Source organism: Malus domestica, chromosome 02 (assembly GCF_042453785.1).
Source record: "Malus domestica chromosome 02, GDT2T_hap1".
NCBI classification, from domain to species: domain Eukaryota; kingdom Viridiplantae; phylum Streptophyta; class Magnoliopsida; order Rosales; family Rosaceae; genus Malus; species Malus domestica.
Window position 1 is genome coordinate 25,683,877 of NC_091662.1, and position 6,154 is coordinate 25,690,030.

Here is a 6,154-nt window from a genome sequence, read left to right on the forward strand (position 1 = left end):
TGTTTTAGAGCCCTGAAAGTCCAAAAACGTGGCTGATTTATGGCTGGGCAGATTTCCCATATTTGATTAGTATTATGTTTCCTAGTTTCTCTTTAAGTTATTATGTTTCCTAGTTTTTAGACGACCTTTTCTAGGTAGAATTTTATTTTCTAGTAATATAAATAAGACTATTTAGCCATTAGAGAAAGAAAGGGGAGAAGAACGCACTACTTTGGACAATTCGACGATTCAAGTTTATTTTCAAGGTGTTTGCGATCCAAGTTCTTAATGATATTTTGTTTTATGATTGTTAGTAACTAATTTCGTTTGCTGCAAGAATATGTAGTTTCATTTCAATTTACTTATTTTGCATGCATGTTTGAATTGTTAATCATCAGTTTAATCTATCTAATTGTCTTGATGATTGATCACCATTAGGATATTTAAAAAAATAATTTGATGCAATTTTGGCGGAGGGTTGTCTCTGAAATTGACTAAGGCTTCTTGTGGTTAATATGTGTAACTTCTTAGGATGGACAAAACGTCAAAATGATTCCATGGTTTTTCAAAACGTTTTCACAAAACTTAATGAGTCTGGCATGTTCACATTCGATCTGGACACTACGGACAAGTTGCATGTTAGATATACGTTCTATGTTGGAGATTCCAAGTAGGGCATATTTTAGGAAAACCTAACTTTCAAAATATGCATGTGTAAATCATAAGTAATTGGAAGAACTACGTAAGATTGTTAAGGTGATGGTGGAACCTTAGTGCATTTACAATTTAATTTTCAAAAACCGTTTTCTTTTGGATGGAATATTTGAAAATTTTCACTTCTTCAAGGTTGAAACTCGGTCAAGAAGTTTTAGGCCTAAACCTTAGAAGTGAGGGGGCAATATTTGGGCCCAAAATAATACTATTGGGTCGAGTATAGGTTGATGTTTGGTCCAGAGCTTTTCCGGAAATACTATAGGCCGACCAGGGTTCATGGGCTACCCAGTTAGGGTGGTCGAGTCTTATTACAATAAGGATTGATTTGGATAAAAGCGAGTGGGTCGAGTCTAATTATGATAAGGAGTCCAGATGGAATCAGGATGCTAAGATGAGGGAACTGAATGTGGCCTGATAAGGGTTTAAGTTCAAAGTCCTAATAGGAGTAGGACTGGTTGAGATAAGATTGGATTGGGGTAAGGAGTCCTAATCCGAATATAGTTTTGATTCGATCAGAAGTAGGTTTGCTACTATAAATAGATGGAGGAGTGCATCATTCAGCTCTCCAATTCAACACACAACTGCCTTGCGCAAACCCTTGCTCTACGCAAAACCTCTCAACAACCTTGAGATTTTTGTTTTCCTTTTTCACCAACATATCTTCAATTTGGATAAACAACACTATGAAGGCAACCGACGAATTTCTTCAGTTTGGATAAACAACACTTTTGCCGTAGAATCAGCCGACCGCAGAGCACCTTCAGTTTGGATAACAGCACTGCGTCGAGGCCGACTAGTTATCTATCCAAGTCTCGGTCGAGAAGGATTTTAGAATCCTTATTGGCAGAGGTCATCTCATTAGCCTTTTTGGTGAAGTGAGGTGTTACAATTTTTCAGGCTCGGCACATTGAACGCCGAGGTGTTTTATGATTGGATACTCACAAGTGGGATTTATAGTTCGACATTCTGATGGCCAAACCACATTTACGATTAAGACGTACATCTGCTTTGAGTACTTGTGCCCATATAGTCTGGTATTGATTCGGCGTGCTTATGCTCTTACGAATATAATTATTGTGACCAAATCCGACGCCGATGATTTGTGAACTTCGCAGAACTAGTAGCCTTATCTTCAGGCTCTAGAACCAGAAAACCGAGACGTGTTCCTTCCTTGGCCGCAGTCGTAAGATTAAGAAGTCAGTAGTGTGCTCGACACAACATCAACAAATATTACTCACCGACGAGCTCGGCCGTCGAGTTGGCACGCCTCACACACAACCGAATGACGTAGTTAGCTCATTAGTAAGAATGTGGTTGGTCCGAGGAGAGTAAGAATATGGTGATTTTCAAGTCGTTAATTCGTCGGGAAGGTGGATTGGTGTTTAAGTGTCACGGGGAGGGAGTTGAGGGCGAAAAAGATATGTGAGATAAGAAGAGAGTCATTGGAGAAAGAATGAGATGAGTAAAAGAATAATCCAGAAAAATGGGGACCAAATGTGGGTCCCATGTGGCACAACCAATTTCACATGTTCAATTGTCAATTTACCAAAATGCCCTCAACATATAAAAGTTTGTAGAATCTTCATTATAACTTCAATTTACGTTCTGTTTGGGCCTACGTGTTCAGAGTGACGAGTACTACGAGGATACGCCAAGAAAATGAGTTGTACGTGACACGGCACGACAATCAACGAAAGTCAACGCATGTGCCTCAAAGGGCATTTTTGTAAATTCACTTATTAAAATTAAAAAAAATATCCTAAAATTGGGAACGGGTCATTATTCACAGCCCGTCCTGGAAAATAATGCTTGTTGATGTAAATTGATGAAAATGCCCATGGACGTTAAGTTATGTAATGTGGTTTAAATGTTGTTTTTGGGTCAATATCCTTAAATCCTAATTGTTTGGAACCAATTAGGATTAAGTTATTGTGTATTTTGGTTGTTGACCAATCCTAGGCCACACACACATTCTCTCTCTCATTCTCGTGCTCTCTCTCTCTCTCTTCTCTCTTGTACGGACGACACCCAAAACCCTTCGAAACGTGACAGATCGAGGGTGTGAAGCACACCATTGTGTTCATGAAGCTCAGACGATTCGATTGGTACTATTTTCAGGTAAGGAAACCTTCGATTCCATGTCGAACCATGAACCACCGATTTTGTCATTGTTCATGCAAACGTAAATATGTTGGTTTCAGGGAATTTCAAGCTCATAGGGAGCTTTAGAAGGTTGTCACGAAGCTCAGGGTTTATCGTTGGAGTGTTTTGGACGTCAGGATAGTGAGTTACAACCTTGGCCAGTTTTTCTCGAATTTTCCCTGCAAGATCCCATGGTTTTTTAGGCTTGGAAGAGGTATAATCTTGTTCTATTCTTCATGCACTTCATTTTGGTATAAAGATCGTGAAAAATGGTGCAAAAATGGCCGAGATATCAAGGTTTCAAATGTTCCTAGTATTCTGGTGCCAGCGACGGTCGTCGGAGTTCTAAGGTAGGAGATGACAGAATATTTCATCAAGTCTGATAGAATATTCCGACGCCGTCAGTTAGTTTGGATGGATTCCGTTAGGACTTAATTGAATATTCCCTAGTATATACCTGACAGCGTTGACTGACACTGTCAGTATGCCTGTCACGTGGCTGCGCGTGGGGGCGCGTATTAACGTGCCTTGGCCGGTGCGTGGCGGGGTGTGAAGGGTCCAAAAATTAATCTAAAAATTTGGGGATGATCTTGAGGTTGTGTAGGTCACTGTGGTATATTCATATACCCATTTTGAGCATTGTATGAGAAGTTATTAGCTAGTTTTGTCTATGTGCTCTAAAATAATGTTTTTATAGTTATTTCGCATATAGGTGAGACTTATCCCAAGGACGAGCGTATCCAAGGGTGACTCGGGGGCTACGACCCTTCAACTTACCAGTGAGTGGGCTTTTGGTTTTCAGTATATATTATATACTCGATATTTTCCCAAAAAAATATATGTTTAAATGATAGTATGCCATAAATGCCATGCATATAAGTTTATAATTCATCTATGAATTGGTAAGTGATGCTTTATATATATAAATGTGGTGTTATGGACGCTCAAGTAAGCTCAGGTAAGTTGTGTTTGGTTATGTGAATCATCGATGATGTGATACGTGATATGTGATTGAATAATGTTGAGCTCATAAGACTGCACTTAGGGTGATTGTGATTTAGCCATAGATATGGCACATGCCTGTTTATTATGTCACCTCCTGCACCATATGCTTATATTGGATCCAATTTAGGTGCAAAGTCTTGTCGTACAGACCTTATTTATGGTTCCGAGTCGCAAGTGACTTGAAGGAAATTTTGTGAAAAACATGTTCATTTAAGCAACATCTATAGCATGCAATTAACTAATTAAAGGCGGAATCATGCTTGTATGCACTTAAAACAAAACATTAACCATGAAATTCAAAGCCTAGTAGTTGGGTGAACCAAGACTCAACTCAAAACAAGGTGAGTTGAGAAATTATACCTTTGTTGATTCCTCTTTGCATAAGCAAAGGATAATCACCCAAGAGATAGGGCCTTCATTCCTTGCTTCTTAGATCCATGGATTTGGATGGAAGAATAGGTTTCTCCAAGTTCCCAAAATTGAGAACCTCTAAGTTTCCACGCCAAGGTAAGATGTGAAGAAGAGATGAGTGACCTTGGAGGAGAAAGATTACTAGCTAATCCCTCCAAGGGTGGCCAGCCTCTTTAGAGAGAAAGGGGAGCTTTGTGTTCTCATCCTTTCCCCAAAAGAAAACCCTAAATGAATTTTGGCTATAAAGTCATATTTATACCTACATTCATTTAAGTGGCAAACTTGTAATTAAGTCCAAAACCCATTCCTTTAAATAAATGGCCGGCCATAGGGTTTCATTGGGCTTTTAAGGCCTTTGTGAATTATTTGTCATTAAGTTGTCATACAACTTAGGTCAATGGGCTTGATGTTCGAAGCCCATTGGGCCTTGAGGCCCAAAACTAACCCGTGGTCTTTTAACGAACTTTATTTGTTTGATTAATTAACATATTAATTAATCCTTGCCATAAATAATTAAACCATTTAATTATCCTTACTCATCTCCGTTGTTTCTTCAATCTCTGCCTTACACGGTGTACGATCCATTAGGTTCCTTTTAGCGAGGCAGTGGGCGATTAGAACTCTTTCAAATCAATTGTGAATTGAAACTTACTTTAAATTCTCCCTTTAGTGATTATACACGTTTAGGGCTTCCACAAACCATGAGTGACACCTAGTAGTATGTCATGGTTACCCAAGCTAATTAGAAGAGGTGAAGAACCTATTCAGTTTAGGATTCAAATGCAATACGGTCTTTCTCTAATACAATACTCTTGATCACATTGTTTGGTTTGATAGTTTATTCATGTCTACTATCCAATGTGATTCATTTACTTATATGATTACCTTGAATGTGATTTGGAATGACTTCCTAAATCTCATTCATACTCTGGCCAGAGATTCTTAATCATATCATAGAGTATTCTCCCTCAAACAGTTTGAAGGTTAGAGACCTCTTGTTGCGCATTCACTCGCCTCCATGGCTAAGTGGCTTAACCCCAACTATGTCGTGGACACCCTCGAATGGAGTGACTTTGACATAATCAAAGATCAAAGACTTAACCACAAGACAACTATGATGCCTCAGGTCAAAGGACTACTTTGCATTATCCTAACCATGAGTTCTCATGTGACATGAGTATGAGAACTCCTCGTTGATCGTGTTCAGTGGACTCATTCGCTATTGAGCACCTACATGCTTGTCTTGGTGTCAATCACACCAATGACTCGAGACCAGTCACTCTCCATGAGAGAAGACACAACACGTACTGATCTTAACGGACTGTCAATGCCCAATTGGCAATCCTATGATCAGGAACGTTTAGGATATGTATAAGAAAGAGAATGGTCTCATAAATCTAACTTGTTTAAATTACATTCTCCTAATTACATATTCCTTGGACTTATCATTTAAGCATATAACATTTATATGAGACGGCTTAAAACAATAATCTTTTCCCTTGATATTAAACTAGATTAGTTTAACATGTGAAATGTCCGTAAAGTATCATCATATGATTGGTTTTAGGGCACATTTCCAACAATCTCCCACTTGCACTAGAGCCAATCAGCTTGGTTATCAGTGATGATACCTCTTCTTTAGTCATTTCAAAAATGGCTGAGTAGTAGGCCTAGACAATGGATATCTATATGTTATCCATAGAAGCAACCTTAAGAATCACGACGTCACCATTATACATGATTCTCAATCATGTGGTTCAGTCTCTCAATTGAGTTCGGATCTTGATGAGACCTTGATTCCTTGGTTTGAGCTATCGCCCCATTAGTGTCGTAGTGTCGGTACACTAGAGACACTTTCTGGTTGGAACCGAATAGAGAGTTCATAAATGAACTTTCCCATCCA